This window comes from Triticum urartu, chromosome 4A, assembly GCF_056163025.1.
Source record: "Triticum urartu cultivar PI428250 chromosome 4A, HENAU_Tu73, whole genome shotgun sequence".
NCBI lineage: Eukaryota > Viridiplantae > Streptophyta > Magnoliopsida > Poales > Poaceae > Triticum > Triticum urartu.
The window spans coordinates 168,860,736-168,880,798 of NC_141876.1; the positions used below are offsets into that span (position 1 = coordinate 168,860,736).

The window sequence follows — 20,063 nt, forward strand, 5'->3', positions numbered from 1 at the left end:
TTCCTCTCATTTTCCTCCCTAACATCAGTTGCTTTGGTGGGATTTGGGAGATAAGGACTTGGGCACTCCATGTGCCTTTGCCATTGCATTTGGTGCATCGGTTTGAGTTCTCCATGGTGATACGTGGAAGTGAAGTTGAGAATCTTATTACTCTTGGGTGCTTGGTACCCTTGAGCTTGTTCCTCTTGGGTGCTTGGGCACCCTAGACAGTTGAGGTCACCTCAGAGCCATATTCCATTGTGGTGAAGCTTCGTGGTGTCGTTGGGAGCCTTCAATTAAGTTGTGGAGATAGCCCCAACCTTGGTGGTGTTTGGAGATCAATCATTGTGGTGTAAATCTCTGGGAAAGCGTCGGGGTCTCCAATTAGATTGTGGAGGAACATACTGAGGCAGATTCCACAAGAAAGTAACCAGAATGCACGTCCAGCACAACAAGAAGGGGGTCCTGTCAACTGTACTCGTAGAAAAGATCAAAGCAAGGTGAATCCTGTCCTAGGACATGAAAATGTCAATCCGACTCGCCGAAGTACTAGAAACGCAACGAGGCAGGAACAACAAGAAGTTGCCATGGAGAAGAAAATGGATTCGGGCAGCCGATGTCAAGATGGCAGGAAAAAGGTTAAGCGAATCACTGGTGGGGAAAAAGGAAGCAACTAGAAAGAGTCGTGAAAGAGGTGCGTATAAAGTGCATTTCTAAGTCATTCCACCTAGTTCCTTTGCAGCTATTGGTGATTATGAATTATTAACTGGTGCCCGGTAAATCATCTTCTTATTTTTTACGTTCTGCAGTGTAGTGCACTATGGAGTTGGGATGTCACGTGAGAGAATGTCTTTGTCTGACGCCTGATTGTCCAGAAAGAAGGAATCGACCATGTGCGTGCAATTTTTCTTCCCATAGTATATTTGCCTCAGCCTAGGCAGAGGAAGTACATGCAATAGTGTTAGACTGTATGTTCATATTTTCAATTATAAGCAGTGAGGTGATAGAGAGATCTGAGCTGTATGTTCATATTTGTAATTGTAGGCAGTGAGGTGATAGAGAGATCTGAGCTGTATGTTCATATTTGCAATTGTAGGCAGTTCATATTTGCAATTTTAGACTACCCACAATGGGAGTAACATAGGTGGTAACATCACACATATCTAGAGAAAAAAAATGATGTGGCGTGTAATAAATGAAGAAACAAAAACATGTGGTAACATAGCTAGTTAGTACTTGTATGAGTAACATCACACATACCAAGATAAAATGAGTCTATAGCATAATAAATAAAGTGTTGCGTGATACCACATATATGTTACTCCTCATTGTGGAGGTAGTAATATAGACTAGTAACATATGCATGTTTTTTTTTGAAACCGTACACCCAAAGGCATACGTCACTTGTATTCATACGAGTAGGAAAACATTACAGAACATACTAATACACGTACAAATACACAATGATACAAAGGATACAGGCAGCACCAGCCGTAGCCGAAAGACATGGAAACCCCACGCACAAAGAGTATTGCAAAGGAGACTCAAGAGACTTCCATCTACGTTGTGAACGCACGGCGCCCACTTCTCCGCCGTCGACGAACAGCCGGCACCGGAGAAGACGTCGGTCCTGCCACAAGCCTGGAGCAGGAGTAGCCCCTTGCCAAATTGGCGTTGACGAACCGCAGCAGCTACCAGTTCAAAAGAAACTGGATCTAAATCCCAGAAGTATATCGGTCGGAGGCGACCCCCTTGTTGAGGATGCTCCCCGAGCCGCTCCTGCTTCAGATCCGGGGACGACGCCAACTCACCTCGTAAGAGATGACCGGATCCCTCTCCAACCAGCCACAATCGACCACAGACCAAGCCACCCTTCTCCCTGCACGACGAGTCGGCATTACCGTGGAAAACCGGTGAACCAGACCACCATCGCACCGAAAGGCTATACTCCACCGGCCCCTTGTCAGCACCAGCCATGATGCCGACGAGCCGGAGCCAGAGCTAGGGTACCTTTATTTAAGAACTTGCCGTCGTCCGCTCCGTCAAGACTCCAGTGCCGAAGACCCAAACAGGGGACGAAGCCCCACACCTATATACACGCGCCACCTGGATCCGATGTTCCCCCAACCTCCAGCTGCCCAAAGGGCAGCCGGAGGTGAGGGGAACGCCCGGAGGCGGCGGCAGTGGAAGAACCTGAAGAACGGAGTTGCCGCCGATTCCTCCTCTCTACTATAGCTCTCGAGAAGGGTCTTGAAGCGGCGTGCCCCCCTCCCCCCCAAATGAATTGCTTTTTAGTAACATATGCACGTTACTAGTCTAAGGTACTTCCCATTGTGGTTAGTCTAAACAAACCACAGAGACACCGACGTTCGGAAGCCTGGTCGTCACCACTGGATCCTTGAATCGATCGAAGAATCTGACACCAAATCTCGAGGGGAAGCATTTGAAATCTTTTTAACCGCAGAGCGACTAAGATGTCCACTCTGTTTTGTTTTATTTTATTAGTATACTACCCCCTCTCCTTATACAGTAGTACTAGTGATCTAGTCTTATATTTCATTACGGAGCGAGTTTGTTATTTGCGCTGCGCGGCGCATCAGTGAAAATTGTCTTTTTAAACACAGTACTATCAAAGTCCCTCACATACATTTCACCCCTATGAATGCACACACGCACATCCTAATTTTTTTTCTAAATAGTTTGACTAATTCACATCTAGATGTTTTTTAAGGATGTCACATCTAAGCTCTCACAAATATATAATGCAGCAATAAGAAATAAAAAAACTAGGACAAAAAAAGACCACAAACAGAGTGAACAACATCTTAGATGTGATATAACTTTGTCACATCTAGATATGTCCTGAACAGGCCCTTAATGAAAATGGTCAAGCTCCCGTTGATATCAATGTAAAGCGTCTTTTGCATTCATGTGGTACAGTGTATACGTATCAAAGAAAAGGAGCAAGGAAGAGAGACGCTTCTTTACAGCAAAATAGAAAAATAAAAGAAATGTAAAGCGTCTTTTGCATTAGTACCAATGGCCTTCACTTTTAGTGCAAAAAATTGGACATGGCCTTATCGGGAGCCGCCTCCTCCCTCGCCCAATCCTCTCCCGGACCGAGAGACCTCGGAGTACGCCATCCCCTCCTCCCCGCAGCCGGCTCCTGTCCCCAAGAAACCCCCCGTACGTGGCCACCCTCTCTAGCATACAAGGGCGGCCATGTGATTGCCTGTCCGGCGATGGGAGCGCGCGGTGCGACATGGTGAAGCAACTCAAGGTGTTGATGCCCTCTTGCCTCCACAAGCTAGTAAGCTGTATGAACAATGCCCCCCTCACCCATCACCACCACACCATCTACTCCACATCACTGCCAATACGATGAATGTGTCTGTCTGGTCCATTGTGCAGCGCATCTCCGACCAGTTCGCCGAGCACTTGGATGCCTGTGCACGAGGAACCGGGATGCCCCACCCAAAGGTCTTTGTAGTCAGCTCATTCGGCGAAATCTTTCGCGTGATATCGGCCGGGATGGCAAGGGCGCGTTCTTGGGTTACGGATGGCCCGAGTTCGTGAAAGCAAGCGGCTTCGGCTTAGGGTGGTTCTTGGTGCTCCAGCATGAAGGTCGTGGGGTGCTCACCGTCAAGGCCTTCGACCTCACGTGGTGCCTCAAGGAGTTGGGCGGCTTTCCGCCCTCTACAGGTAGGTTACTGAAGAAACGGGGTAAGTTTAGAGTTAGAGGGAAGGCAGATTTGTCCCTCCGTTACCTAATGACGATTCGGTTTTCATCAGTTCATAATGGCCATACATACATACTGGTAACTGAAGGAGGCATCATGTTTGATTGTAGAACCTAAAAGCAACATATACGCTTCTTCGCGTAAACCGCAGTTCATTATGGTTCTCTTTCCAAGTTTCATGGACAAGATGGTTTGCAAACTCTTCCTGCTACTCTGTTTTCCTACCAATCAGTGGCGGAGCTACCCAACCAAAGCTGGGCGGGCCAATATGAAGGAATATCACTATATTTTTCTTCTCGTGGCTCAGTTTATTTTAATCCTACACTGTATTAGCTTTGGAATGGGCGGGCCATAGCCCATTTTCATTACATGTAGCTCCGCCAGTGCTACCACTGTGTCTCTTGCTGCAACTCCTAGACTTGAAACGCACGAGGGGTAGTGAGTACTACTTGTGTTCTTGCAGCCGATCCCGCCAACTTTTGTACAACGGTACCTCCACTAGTAAAAAACAGGGCTATGGTCCAGGCCGGCTCAGCCCATTAGTCCCGGTTCAGTGTAGAACCGGGACTAATGTGGGCATTGGTCCCGGTTCGTGAGCCCAGGGGGCCGGCCGGGCCACATGGGCCATTGGTCCCGGTTCGTATGGACCTTTTGGCCCCGGTTGGTGGGACGAACCGGGACCAATGGGCCTCGCTCCTGGCCCACCACCATTGGTCCCGGTTGGTGGCCTGAACCGGGACCAAAGGCTCCCCTTTAGTCCCGGTTCATGCCACCAACCGGGACCAATGAGGTGCCTATATATACCCCCTCGCGCAAGAGCAGAGCACAGTGCTCTGTTTTTTTGGCCGAGGGGGAGAGGGCTTTGTGGTGCTCTAGCTCACCTCCTATGCACATGAGGTGTTCGATGGAATGCCCGAGCCATACTACTTAAGCTTTCTCCTCTCGAAGCTCGACCTCCAAGCTCCATTTTCCTCAAGATTTGTCTAGATTTAGCGGTCCGTCACGCCCCGTCCCCGTCTTCACCGCCGTCGATCACCCGCGCCGATCTCATCACCGACACCACCGTGGTGAGCCTCTTGTTCTTATCTTCTTTCTGAAAGGAAAAATATTCTTACTTGTATGTTTAGATAGATACTTGTATCATTTTCTTACATTTATTATTGCATCTTATATAGTGCGATGGTTTTGGTATCCGCCCCCGTCGGCCCTCGTCCTGTCTATGATTCGGATTTGGTATGTATATTATCTTTATAACTATTGGTTCATTTATTGTTTATGAAAATTATGCCGACCAACGTGACATAGATTTTATGTATCTAGGATGTATGTGAATCGGAAATGCCAACCGACCCTATTGTCGAGAGGTTAAATTTAGTTGAAGAAGAAAACAATTTGTTGAAGGAAAAAATAAAAAAAATTGAGGAGGAGAAGATGATATTGGAGTTGCATGTTGCGGATGTCGTCGATGATCACAAGATCAAGATGGATGCAATGCGCTTGAAGATTAGAAAGATTAGAAAATATGCCATTCATACCGAGGCTTGGTATCATTATGCCCTTGGATCAATTGTTACCTTGGTTGCGATTATGATCGCATTTGTTTTCGCATTGAAATGTTTTACATAGTTTCAATGTATGGTTTAATTAATTAGATGCTCTGGAGAGCTATATGTTGTTAGATGAGAACTATGTATGCACTTTGGTTTTAATGTGATGATGAACTTCTATTAATTTGGACACTTAATTATATATAATGCACGCAGATGAACCGGCAATGGATGTACGGTGACAGACACACCCGCGAGTATATTAAGGGCGTGCATGAGTTTCTCGATGCGGCTGAGGCAAACAAGCAGAATGGTTTTATGTGTTGTCCATGTACTGAATGTGGGAATACGAGGTCTTACTCTAACCGGAAAATCCTTCACTCCCACCTGCTTTACAAGGGTTTCATGCCACACTATAATGTTTGGACGAGGCACGGAGAAATAGGGGTTATGATGGAAGATGGCGAAGAAGAAGAGTACGATGACAACTATGTGCCCCCTGAATACGGTGATGCTGCAACGGGGGGGAGCTGGTGAAGATCAAGAGGAACCAGACGATGTGCCCAATGATGCTGCCACGGGTGAAGCTGCTGAAGATCAAGAGGAACCAGACGATGTGCCCGATGATGATGATCTCCGCCGGGTCATTGTCGATGCAAGGACGCAATGCATTAGTCAAAAGGAGAAGCTGAAGTTCGATCGCATGTTAGAGGATCACAAAAAAGGGTTATACCCCAATTGCGAAGATGGCAACACAAAGCTCGGTACCGTACTGGAATTGCTACAGTGGAAGGCAGAGAATGCTGTGGCTGACAAAGGATTTGAGAAGCTACTGAAAATATTGAAGAAGAAGCTTCCAAAGGATAACGAATTGCCCGACAGTACATACGCAGCAAAGAAGGTCGTATGCCCTCTAGGATTGGAGGTGGAGAAGATACATGCATGCCCTAATGACTGCATCCTCTACCGCGGTGCATACAAGGATCTGAACGCATGCCCGGTATGCGGTGCGTTGCGGTATAAGATCAGACGAGATGACCTTGGTGATGTTGACGGCGAGCCCCTCAGGAAGAGGGTTCCTGCGAAGGTGATGTGGTATGCTCCTATAATACCACGGTTGAAACGTCCGTTCAGAAACGAAGAGCATGCCAAGTTGATGCGATGGCACAGTGAGAACCGAAAGAAAGATGGGAAGTTGAGAGCACCCGCTGACGGGTCGCAGTGGAGAAAAATCGAGAGAAAGTACTGGGATGAGTTTGCAAAGGACCCAAGGAATGTATGGTTTGCTTTAAGCGCGGATGGCATTAATCCTTTCGGGGAGCAGAGCAGCAATCGCAGCACCTGGCCCATGACTCTATGTATGTATAACCTTCCTCCTTGGATGTGCATGAAGCGGAAGTTCATTATGATGCCAGTTCTCATCCAAGGCCCTAAGCAACCCGGCAACGAAATTGATGTGTAGCTAAGGCCATTAGTTGAAGAACTTTTACAGCTGTGGAATGGAAACGGTGTACGTACGTGGGATGAGCACAGACAGGAGGAATTTAACCTTAAGGCGTTGCTGTTCGTGACCATCAACGATTGGCCCGCTCTCAGTAACCTTTCAGGATAGACAAACAAAGGATACCACGCATGCACGCACTGTTTAGATGACACTGAAAGTATATACCTGGACAAATGCAGGAAGAATGTGTACCTGGGCCATCGTCGATTTCTTCCGACCAACCATCAATGTCGAAAGAAAGGCAAGCATTTCAAAGGCGAGGCAGATCACCGAAAGAAGCCCGCCATGCGCACCGGTGATCACGTGCTTGCTATGGTCAATGATTTACACTACGTAATCTTTGGAAAGGGTCCCGGTGGACTAGCTGTTCCGAATGACGCTGAGGGACACGCACCCATGTGGAAGAAGAAATCTATATTTTGGGACCTACCCTACTGGAAAGACCTAGAGGTCCGCTCCTCAATCGACGTGATGCACGTGACGAAGAACCTTTGCGTGAACCTGCTAGGCTTCTTGGGCGTGTATGGGAAGACAAAAGATACACCTGAGGCACGAGAGGACCTGCAACGTTTGCACGAAAAAGACGGCATGCCTCCGAAGCAGTATAAAGGTCCTGCCAGCTACGCTCTTACGAAAGAAGAGAAAGAAATCTTCTTTGAATGCCTGCTCAGTATGAAGGTCACGACTGGCTTCTCGTCGAATATAAAGGGAATAATAAATATGCCAGAGAAAAAGTTTCAGAACCTAAAGTCTCATGACTGCCACGTGATTATGACGCAACTGCTTCCGGTTGCATTGAGGGGGCTTCTACCGGAAAACGTCCGATTAGCCATTGTGAAGCTATGTGCATTCCTCAATGCAATCTCTCAGAAGGTGATCGATCCAGAAATCGTACCAAGGCTAAGGAGTGATGTGGTGCAATGTCTTGTCAGTTTCGAGCTGGTGTTCCCACCATCCTTCTTCAATATCATGATGCACGTCCTAGTTCATCTAGTCGACGAGATTGTCATCCCGGGGCCCGTATTTCTACACAATATGTTCCCCTTTGAGAGGTTCATGGGAGTCCTAAAGAAATATGTCTGTAACCGTGCTAGGCCAGAAGGAAGCATCTCCATGGGCCATCAAACAGAGGATGTTATCGGGTTTTGTGTTGACTTCATTCCTGGCCTTAACAAGATAGGTCTCCCTAAATCGCGGTATGAGGGGACACTGACTGGAAAAGGCACTCTTGGAAGAGACTCAATAATATGCAGGGACGGATATTCTTGGTCTCAAGCACACTACACAGTTCTACAGAACTCTACCTTGGTGACCCCGTATGTCGATGAACACAAGAACAGTCTGCGCTCCAAACACCCGGAGCAGTGCGACGACTGGATTACATGTGAACACATCACGACTTTCAGCAGTTGGTTGGAAACACGTCTTAGAGGTGACAACACTGTTTGTGATGAGTTGTACTTGCTGTCCAGGGGACCATCTTTGACTGTATTGACTTACAAAGGATACGAGATAAATGGGAATACATTTTACACGATCGCCCAAGATCAAAAGAGCACCAACCAAAACAGCGGTGTCCGCTTTGATGCAGCAACCGAGAGCGGAAAGGACACATATTATGGTTACATAGTGGACATATGGGAACTTGACTACGGACCTGATTTTAAGGTCCCTTTGTTTAAGTGCAAATGGGTCAATCTGTTAGGCGGCGGGGTACAGGTAGACCCACAGTACGGAATGACAACAGTGGATCTGAAAAATCTTGGGTACACTGACGAACCGTTCGTCCTAGCCAATGATGTGGCACAGGTTATCTATGTGAAGGACATGTCTACCAAACCGAGAAAAATAAAAGATAAGGAAGCGAATACATCATACGATGAGCCAAAGCGCCACATAGTTCTTTCAGGAAAAAGGGACATCCTGGGAGTGGACGGCAAGAAGACATGTCTGAAGATTATGAAAAGTTTCATGAAATTCCTCCCTTCAATGTCAAGGCTGACCCAAGCATCCTGATAAACAATGAAGATTATCCATGGTTACGGCGCAATAAGCAAATGACACAAGCGAAGAAAAAGTGAAGACTTTCTCCCGCAATAAGCAAATGCTATGTGGGTGAAATTATGATACCATCCCAACTTTCAACTTTTTCAGAGTTCATTTGAAATGCTTTCATGTCTTATGGTTCGAAACTTTGATACTTCGAAAGTGATTGTCCATTTTGTACACGAAGTGCATCAAGTTTTTGTCGTAACCCTCTCTACTTTTTGGAACATGCTATGTGGGTGAAATGATGATACCATGCCAACTTTCAACCTTTTCAGAGTTCATTTTGAAATGCTTTCCAATTTCAGAGTCATTTAGCTCAAAGAATGAATTAATAGCAAACAGAATGAACTACAAAACATTTATGAAAATAAAAACAATCAATTAAAATATTATGTTATGATCAACTAAAATAAAACTATAATATTCTTCAATAGCAAAAAGAATATAATTTTTGTGACCTAAAATCAAACTATAAGTATTTAATTATAAGTATAAATAAAAAATAAATAGCAAAGAAGAAAAAAAATTCTATTTTTATAGTAAAGTTATTCATAAACTAGTGATTCACACAAATTTTATAAAATCCCAATTTAAACTATTCAAAATTTTAAAACTAATGGCACTAACAGAAAGTTTATAATTTTTGTGACCTAAAAGCAAAAAGAAATCACTAAAAACTATAAGTATTTAGTTGTAAGTATAAATAAAAAATAAATAGAAAAAAATTCTATTTTTATAGTAAAGTTATTCATAAACTAGTGATTCACACAAATTTTTAAAAATTCAAATTGAAACTATTAAAATTTAAAACTAATGGCACTAATAGAAAGTTTATAATTTTTGTGACCTAAAAGCAAAAAGAAATCACTAAAAAAACTATAAGTATTTAGTTGTAAGTATAAATAAAAAATAAATAGAAAAAAATTCTATTTTTATAGTAAAGTTATTCATAAACTAGTGATTCACACAAATTTTTAAAAATTCAAATTTAAACTATTCAAAATTTAAAACTAATGGCACTAACAGAAAGTTTATAATTTTTGTGACCTAAAAGCAAAAAGAAATCACTAAAAAACTATAAGTATTTAGTTTTAAGTAGAAATAAAAAAATAAAAAACCAAAAAAATGTAGAAATAAAAAAGAAAAAACCAAAAAAATGCCTCCTACTGGGCCTCCACGGCCTGAATACGACTAGAAACCCTACATGGGCCAGGATTTAGGCCCGCAGAAGGCCCAATAGGCCCACAGGCAGTAGCAAGTTTAGGCCCGAAAGCCTGCATTAGAGAGGAGCTCGAATGGGTAGGAACACCAGCGCTTATAAACCAGTGCCGGCGCCCTTCAGCTAGCGATGTGGGACTAAACTTTTGGGCTCGGGGCAGCAAAGGCCATTGGTCCCGGTTGGTGGCACCAACCGGGACTAAAGGGGGCATTGGTCCCGGTTCGTGGAACCAACCGTGACCAATGCCCCCCTTTAGTCCCGGTTGGTGCCACCAACCGGGACTAAAGGCCGCCGCTTCCCGCCCTTTGGGCTGCTGAAAATTGGCCTTTGGTCCCGGTTGGTGGCACCAACCGGGACTAAAGGGGGGCATTGGTCATGGTTGATTTCACGAACCGGGACCAATGCTCTGGCTATATAAGCCAACACTTGTGAAATTCTCGATTCAGTTCGATCGATCTCCTCGTCCTCTCCTCCGACGACGCCGCCAGGCCGCTCCTCGTCCTCGTCGCCACCGAGCCCTCCGTGAGCCCGCGCCGTCCTCGTCGCCGGCATCCCTGAGCCCGCCGCCCTCGTCCCCGTCGCCGCGTGCCTCCCCGAGCCCGCCTCCTTGTCCTCGGCCGTCACCGCGTGCCGCCCGGCCCGAGGCTGCCGTCCCCGTCACCGCGTGCCGCCCCGAGCCCGCCGTCCTCGTCGCCGGACTCCAGCCGTCGCCGCCCCCCTCAAAGTGAGCCCCCCTCTCGAGTGCCACTCTTGCGCCCGAGCGCCCTTGCTCCGCCCCTGCTCCATGGTCGCCGCCGGCCCCGATGCATTCAAGAGTAGAAGGAGAGGAGAAGTAGAGGAGAGGAGAAGTGGAGCAGCAGCAACGCGCTGTCCACTTTTCTGAATTTTTTGGAATTTCTGAATTTTTTTGTCCATATAGAAGGTGTTTGATGAAATGCTAGATGGCTTTGGGCATTTTTGGAATTTTAAAAAAAAATTGTGGTGAGGTACTGATGCAAGACAAAGGCGATGGCAAAATTTCAGAATTTTTGGAGAGGTTTAGAATAGGTTTTCAACAAGTTATTTGAATCCGATTCAAATTTCATTTGAATGAAATTTGAAAATTTTGAACTATGGATCGGAATATGCTAAATATGTCAAAAATGTTTTTTTATATGTTGTTTTTTTTCATATATGTATTCATTTTTTTTATTTAGGTTGTTAATTAGTAGATATCGATTTTAGGTTAGTGTAGAGGAAAAAGTAAAATAAGGAAAAGGAAGAAAAGAGGAAGAAGGAAGAAGAAGAAGAAGAAGAAGAAGAAGAAGAAAAGGAAGGAGTGGAAAAAGGAAAATAAGAAGAGGAAGACTTCTTTTTTTTGTTCGATCTTCTCCTCTATTTTGTTCATGGATATATGCTAAAGAAAACGAGGGGGGTGATAGATGATGATGAGGGGACGAGAGTGGGACGAGAGGTCGAGAGGTGTCGAGGGGAGAAAAAATATGTTATCAAGGACGAGGGTCATCGAGGGGTCGAGAGAGGGACGAGGGGTCGAGAGAACTAAATAATAAGAAGAAGAGGAGAGGACGACGAGGAGAAATAAATAAGAAGAAGAAAAAAGAAGAAAAAAAAGAGGAGGAGAAGAAAGGAATAGTGGAGAAGAAGAGAAAATAGAATATATTCTATTTTCTCTTCTTCTCCACTATTCCTTTCTTCTCCTCCTCTTTTTTTTCTTCTTTTTTTTCTTCGACACGTGGGGGGGGGTCGAGAACGTCGGACATTCATGAGAGAGGCGAGGAAGAAGGGGAAGAAGAGGGAGAAGAAGAGGAGAGGAAGAAGAGGAAGTCTTCTCCTCTATTCTTTCTTCTCTTCTTTTTTCTTCTTCTTCTTCCTCTTTATTTTATCGGGAACGAGGGTCGTCGAGAGGGTCGCCGAGCGGTAGAGGTGAAACCTAAATAGAAAGTATCGTCGGTGTGAGATACATGTACCGTCGGTGTCGGACACTACACCCACATCCCACAAGTGGCGCGGGCTTCGACGCCCACGTCACTTGTGGGACGTGGATGTAGTGTCCGACACCGAAGGCCACATGTATCTCACACCCACGATACTTGCTAGCTATTTAGGGTTTCCTCTACCGAAAAGAAGAGGAGAAATAAATAAGAAGAAGAAAAAAGAAGAAAAAGAAGAGGAGAAGAAGAAAGGAATAGTGGAGAAGAAGAGAAAATAGAATATATTCTATTTTCTCTTTTCTCCACTATTCCTTTCTTCTTCTCCTCTTTTTTTTTCTTCTTTTCTTCTTCTTCTTCTTCTTCTTCTTATTCTTATTAGCCGGAAGTAGAGAGAGGTTTCCTAGTGTCAAAGTATTGAAGAAATCCATGCCTTCATCATTAGCCGGAAGTAACTAGGGCATGTTGGTACGAAGTTCTGCAAAGTTGTTTTGGAATGGAGTCCCGGATAGAATAATTCGCCTTTTGGTACGAATTCAGCAAAGGCCTTCCAAATAGCGATATTCGGAAGGCTCTTGCTGAACTTTGTACCAAAAAGCGAATTATCCTATCCTGGACTCCGTTCCAGAACAACTTTGAAGAGCTTCGTACCATCACGCACATGTTACTTTCGCCTAATGATGAAGACATGGTTTTGTTGAATCCCTTGACACTAGGCAACCTCCCGACCCCTCGGCGATCCTATCGAACATGAGAGGAAGAAGAGGATAAAAAAAGAAGAGGAAGAAGAAAAAAAAGAGGAGAAGAAAGAATAGAGGAGATCTCCTCTATTCTTTCTTCTCCTCTTTTTTTTCTTCTTCTTCCTCTTTTTTTTATCGGGAACGAGGGTCGTCGAGGGACATAGATGTAGTGTCGTCGTTGTCGATATATACCCCCTCCCGATAGCTTACTATGATTAGGTAGCTAGTTCTACGTTTGGCACTAATATATCCATCTGTCATGTTTGAATAATAATTGCCATGTTGTAAATATTTGTAGAAACTATGGACACCGCCCTAGACGAAGTAACAAAAGAAGCGTTGTTGAGGGACATAATCGCAGAAGGAAGTGATGCCATCTCGTTTTTTCTCAACGAAACCGATGGTCTGGAAGGAGAGGGTGAACAAGCTGGCTACGGTGACCTAATGCCGGTGCAAGAAGAAGAACATGAGGACGGCTCCGGTGACCCAATGCCGGTGCAAGAAGGAGACCGTGATGACGGCTCCGGTGACCGAACTGAGTCCGGCCAGGTATATATATTAGTTAAGCCTATGCTGACTAGCTGATTGATGCATTATTGTTTTGGTATGTACACATATTAATTAAGTCTTTGTTCTTTTTTCTAGCCCTCCGAATCGAGCACAACTTCGGTAAAGAGATGAGGCCCGAAGAAAAAGTTGAGCTCGGATGAAAAGTTTGAGATCATAGCAATCGCGCCTGACGGCCAACCTATTGAACCCCTCCGGACAAAGAGCGCATTTGTTGCTCAGTGCGGGGTTCTGGTTAGGGACAAGATCCCGATAAGCATCCAGCAATGGTTTAAGCCGGCTACAGAAGACCCTGAGGTCTCTTATGTCAATGATATGCAGAAAAATGATCTTTGGACTGAGCTGAAGTCAAATTTCACCCTACCGCCTGAGGATAATCCAGAGAACCCAGTTAAAGAGAAATTAATCAAGTCTTTTGCTCTGAAGAGGATGGCAGAACTATTCAGGAGGTGGAAGAAAGAGCTGAATAAGTTTGTCGAAAATAATCGGACACCAGAATTCAAGGGCAGATATGAGAATATCAGAGATCATTGGCCCGCATTTGTGGCCCACAAGACATCGGAAAAGAGTAAGAAGATGTCGGCGACAAATAAGCAAAATGCTGCGAAGAAGAAGCTTCACCATCGCACGGGGTCAGGTGGCTACCTCGTAGCCCGGCCTAAGTGGTCCAAGACTGAGAATGATCTGGTTCATAAAGGGATCGAACCAGAGACAATTAACTGGCCAGACCGTTGCCGGACTTGGTTCTTCGGGGCTGGCAGAACACTGGACCCTGTAACAGGGAAGTGCATTTGGACGAACGATCAAATGGACATACCAGTCAGTAAGCTTAAGCAGTATATTGAAGCAGCGCATGAAGGGACATTCTTTCCAGACAGAGAGAACGACGAGCTCACAATGGCCCTCAGGAATCCTGAGCACCCTGGACGGACACGAGGCACGCCAGGCTCCATTCCGTGGAAGGTTGGGTTTCCGGACGCAGGCGGTTACAAATCCCATGAGAGGAGGAAAAAAGTGCAGCAGACCCAAATGCAGGCGCTGCAAGCAAGGGTAGACGCGATAGAGGAACGAGAAGCAAATCGCAGCAAACGTACTGCCGAAGCCTCCCCCGAAGCTACCCCGCCATCTCAGCGCAGAAGCAGCATGGCTTCCACCGAGCTGCTTCAGCCGGAGCATGCCTTGATGGCTCCTGCTAGCTATCCCGTGGATGCTATAAAGGAGTCTCAAAATTGCCACCTTATGATGCAATGGATGAATTTGAAGGTCAAGGCGGCTGTTGGCTCTGTTTTTCCTACTGAACCCGGCGCAACTTTTCACTGCCGGCCGATTCCAGAAGGATATGCTAGGGTGATGGTGGATGAGATAACGGAGGGATTGGAGGACCTCCAGCTTGACCACCCTACCGGTGAAGGGGAGACTCGGCTGGGGTCTGCTCTGAAGACTCCATGCCTATGGCGGAAGGAGCTCATCAACCTTCCGAACTGGACGCCACCGCCTCCTCCTCCTCCTCCGGCGAGTCAGGGCACTCCGCCTCCACCGCCTCCTCCTCCGGCGAGTGACGTTCAGGGCCCTCGGCCGGCTCCTTCTCCGGCGCGCGGCGGCACTCCGCCTCCTTCTCCGCCTGCGCCGACGCGCCCGAGCAGCCAGCCTCCTCCTTCTCCGCCTCGTCAGCAAGGGCGGAAGAGACCTGCCGCCGCTCCAGCTGCTCCGGGGCGTCGTAGTCCTTCTCCTCCGCCTCTTAAGCAAGTAAAGAAGACAACCGCTACGTCTGCTCGGTCGGCGTCTAGCAGTATAACCAGAGGCGGGAGGACATACAGATTCGGTCCTTCTCTGAAGACTCCAGAGAAGTTACCATATGAGAGGACCCTGGAGGAGAACGCCGAGATCGCGCGAGAAGAAGTGAGGAGCTTCTTTGAAGGGGTGAAAGCAAAGAAACATCCACCTCCGGAGGAGAAGGTAGATCGGGTGAAAGTGAAGCGCACTCTGGCTGCCCTGACAAAACCACCGAAGTCTGATCCGCCGAAAGGAAACTATGACCGCATTATTGGAAAGGAATTTGCCGAAGCGGAGCGGTCGGGAAGTACTGTCAGTGATCAAAGGCTGAAAGAACGACGAGCTGGGAAACAAATTGCCCAGCTCGGCGAACAAGCGAAGCAATCGTGCCCCCCGCTCAAGGTGCCTAGCCACAACGTCGATAATGATCCGAGGATGGTGCCCGGTTATAGCAATCTTGCAGATTACCTGCCCGACGAAGTACATGATGAACCCATGGAGGTGCAGATACAAAGATACGAGTACGGGAAGCCTCTCGTCAAAGATGAAAGATCTCTATCAACGATGATGCGAAGATTGCATGATTGGTACTTGAAAATCTGCAGAGACTCTGGGGGGAGGAGTACTTTGTATGTGAAAGTTAAAAAGGAGCATGACCTCGTTGGAATTGATCTATTGCCTGTTCCATTTGAGGAGTTCTATAAGTTTTTCAATCAATTGGCCCTCGATAAAACAACGGTCGCCTGCTACTGTCTGTAAGTAGTACTACTTCTGTCATTAAGTTTCTCTATATAGCTTAGCTCTTTCATTGCATGTATTTATAATCATCCTCACTATATTATGCAGATTGAAGATCGCCGAATTGAAGAAAAGACAAGTCGGTGATATTGGGTTCATTAACACATATCTCATAGATGCAACTCATGTTAAACTTCATGCCGCAGCTACCGAGGCCAGCTTGCTACGATCGTTCGTAATAAATCAAAACAAAGATATAATACTCTTTCCTTACAACTTCAGGTGAGTGTTACTGTCTTGTGCGTATTCGGTTTCCCTTATATATTAGTCAAGGTTATAGTAATGTAATTCATAAGTTATGCATGTGTGTGCAGTTTCCACTATATTCTCCTAGAGATTAAGCTTGAGCAGGGAGTAGTAACCGTCTTGGACTCTAAACGAAAAGATCCCAAGGAGTATGCGGACATGTCTGAAATCCTCAAGAAGTAAGTTAAATCGATCATTATCCACCATATCAGCAACTTTGTTCATTTCCTGATATCAAGTAATTGTTTTCTTTGTCCGGCAGGGTTTGGAGAAAATTCACCAAAACAGTTCCGGGACTGCCGAAGGAGCTAGAATTTAGACACCCGAAAGTAAGTACTATAGTAGCATGTTCCGCGCATCTCCTAGTGATTCAAGCGCTAGTTTCATCAATACCATTTAGCATTCTTGCTTATCAGTTTGATTGACCTCTATTTCTTGTAAAGTGGTTGTGGCAGGAACAAGGGAATGATTTCTGTGGATACTACATCTGCGAGTCCATCCGCCACACGACCTGTGAGCGGGGCGGGTACTCTAACGAACAATATGAAGTACGTAAATAACAACATTCACAATTTTATTTTATTACCATCATTTGTGTTGAGTTTCATTCATTTATATATATATATATGTATTGACCCCCTTCTTCAAATTAGATGTTTCGGAAGCGGAATGAACTCCTAGCACCAGCTCGCATGCGAGCAATTCAAGAGGAATTGGCGGCATTCTTTCTTGACCACGTGATCTCTGAAGACGGAGAATTCTATGTGGACCCTGAGTCCGTATGATTATATTTGTAAGAGATAATTATTGTATATATGTAGCCGGTAGTGTCAGATAGATATACGAGAACTTGTTGTTCGACCAATCTCTCGGAGAAGGAGAGGTGGTCGATATCACTTCTCTCTGTATATATGCATATATGTTCATGACGATCTTCTCTTTCCTTCGTTTGCTTACTAGCTAGCTAGCGTGTCTAGTCCTCTCTATATACGTATGTATAGTACGTAGCGTCGACCAAGCACGGACATAACAGAGGACACTTCTCTCTATTAATTATAACTAGCTAACACAATATATGAAACACCTAAATTAACCCCCCAAAACCCCCAACCCCCCCCCCTTTCAAAAAAAAACAAAAACCCCAGCCACAGAAGTGCTGACGTGTGGATGCCTATTGGTCCCGGTTGGTGCCACCAACCGGGACCAAAGGGTCTCCTGACTGGGCTCTGCGCACTGCCCACGTGGAGGGCCTTTAGTCCCGGTTCTGGATTGAACCGGGACTAAAGGGGGGAGGTATTAGTACCGACACTTTAGTCCCGGTTCCGGAACCGGGACTAAAGGCCCTTACGAACCGGGACTATAGGCCCTTTTTCTACCAGTGCTCTCCGAGGCGCACCCAAGCAGCAAAAAAGCTTTCATTGTCAGCCAGTTTGACGTCCCCGAGGCGCACCGAAGCAGCAAAATTGCTTTCGCTGGCAGCCCATTTGAAAAACATTGGTGCGTCGAGGTCGAGAAGGATGGATCTGCGATATTCCTTGCAGCTGGTTGGTCGCAGTTCTTGGTGTTTCATGGCATCTCCCAAGGTGATGTTGTTCTATTGAGCTACGAAGGCAATATGTTGTTCCGAATCGAAGTGTTCGAGTTGAGCGGATGCCACAAGGGCATAGGAATTCAAGAAAGTGAGGTAATCTCTTAGTTCTTCAAAGTACTCCCTCTGGTCCTTTTTACTCTGCATATAAGATTTGTCCGAAGTCAAACTTCATAAACTTCATAAAGTTTGACCAATTTAAAAAAAATTCAATATTCACAATACGGGACAATATCATTAGATGCGTCATGAATTTACTTTTCATATTGTATAGCTCTACTATTGTAGATGTTTACATTTTTTTCATACGAATATGGTCAAACTTTATGAAGTTTGACTTCAGAAAAATCTTATATGCGTAGTACCCATCTTTCCGAATTGGATTCAACCGCGAGTAAAAACATGTTTACCTCTTCTGTCATCTCACCACCTACAGATACTGAAATGCAAAACGAAGAAGCATATTCTTCTAGTAGGAAGCGTGAGCAAAAGAATAGAAGTTCAAGCGGTGAAGAAACTAGGATAAGGAAACGCAGTGTAACTTCTCTGAACAAAGGACCAGAGAAGAAAAAGATGTCCATCGAGACTGGAGCACCTTCTCGGATACGGAGAAATATTACTCCCTACTCACGTGGAAAATTTCTGGTAATTAAAACCGTTCTGCTAAATTTGGAAGACAAATGTTAAATAACAGAGTGGTCATATTATAGGTGGATCCATTAATCTATTGGTTTGGTGTGTTGCTTCAATCAGTTTTTATTTGTTTCATTACGAAGTTCGAAACTAGTATTAGTTTTTCGGTTTACAGAATTTGCAAATATTGGTACCCACGAATTTTGTTACCAGAAGAGGTGAGGAAATTGCTCATACAACACTGACTGAAATGACTTATCCTCCAAACGACGTGACCAGAAAATCGTAGGAATAGGGTAGGTTAAAATGTAGGATTGTAGAAACAAAGGAGTGTGCAGAATCTAGTTAATGCAAAATGGAGCATTGTCAAATTAAGCTTAAGACATACACAAAGGTTAGATTAAGTTATTGCTATGCTAGTTATGGCCTACACCCTAAAACATACACAAAGGTTAGATTAAGTTAGTGCTATGCTAGTTATGGCCTTTTCATTGGTATTTGTTCATAGGAATGTAAAAAGAGGTTGGAGTATGTTGTAAGATTACTTTGTTTTTCCTATGAAACCCAAACTAAAGAAAAGTTCATACTTTGTTCCTATGGTCCATTCCTTTGTATCAAATGGATGAATTGCATTACCGTAGGAAAGTTTCCTATTCAGACGTTCTTCCACCCCATTTCTTATTAATAAGGCAAATTTTAACATGGTCCCTCTCAGTGTTAAAGAAAGTGTATTTAAGCGGAACTTAAGCGCGGAGCAATGGCAAATCGCTTCGCTTTTGCTCTAAGCGGTAGATTAAGTGTTTTTTTCTTAAATTTGGCCAGAATTTGGCTGCTTTTGAACTGCTTTTGCTTGTCTACTTGTGCAATAATGGTAATATACCATTTATCTTACTATTAGGCTCTGTCCGGGAACTATTTCCTTCATATTCTGGCAAAATTCTGGCACATGAGATTTGCCAGAATATGAAGCAACGAGGCAGGAACAAGGTTAACTATAGGCAGTGAGGTGATAGAGAGATCTGAGCTGTATGTTCATATTTGCAGAAACTTTCTCATTGTGCACAACTCAAACCGTACGTGCAAATATGCAATGGAAATCATCCGCTGGATTTCCTAGAATTACAACAATCAATGATGATCGCTTCAGACCGTACATGCAAAGAATAACCAAATGTATGTTACGAGAGGAGCAGAGACTTTCTCATTGTGCACAACTCAAACCGTACGTGCAAATATGCAATGGAAATCATCCGCTGGATTTCCTAGAATTACAAAAATCAATGAGGATCGCTTTAGACCGTACATGTAAAGAATCCATCTGCTTGATTTCCTAGTATGATAAAAATCAATGAGGTGTGATTCAATGAGGAGAGATTTGTAGTTGATCAACACTGATTGTCACTGAAATTACTGATCAGTTGATTTATCAGGACGAACGATACTCAAACCGTACGTGCAAATATGCAATGGAAATCATCCGCTGGATTTCCTAGAATTACAAAAATCAATGAGGATCGCTTCAGACCGTACATGCAATGGAAATGAGTTTAGTTCATGAAGACTGCTCTAGTGAGTCAGTTGGTTTTGGATTGCGACGAGGAAGGTTTAATGCAAAACCCAGCAGATGGTTTTTCTTTGCACGTACGGTTTAAAGTGCTATATTTATTGCAGACTCTCTTATAACCCGTGGCAAATTTACAAAGAAAATGGAGGGTGGGCTCAAAGTTTACGCTGAGAAAACTAAAAATATTG

The 20,063-nt window shown here is 44.9% G+C and overlaps 1 long non-coding RNA gene and 1 pseudogene across 1 annotated transcript; one reads left to right on the forward strand and one right to left on the reverse strand.

The window, feature by feature from the left end:
• Nucleotides 1–1,262: 1,262 nt before the first annotated feature.
• LOC147975268 (uncharacterized) lies at nt 1,263–2,263 on the reverse strand. The gene is made up of 2 exons (XR_015600639.1): nt 1,990–2,263; nt 1,263–1,858 (listed from the first exon to the last, which is right to left on the reverse strand). It is a non-coding gene; the product is annotated as an uncharacterized LOC147975268 (long non-coding RNA).
• A 755-nt stretch (nt 2,264–3,018) lies between these two features.
• On the forward strand, nt 3,019–17,786 carry LOC147975269 (putative B3 domain-containing protein Os04g0347400; annotated as a pseudogene).
• Nucleotides 17,787–20,063: the final 2,277 nt, after the last annotated feature.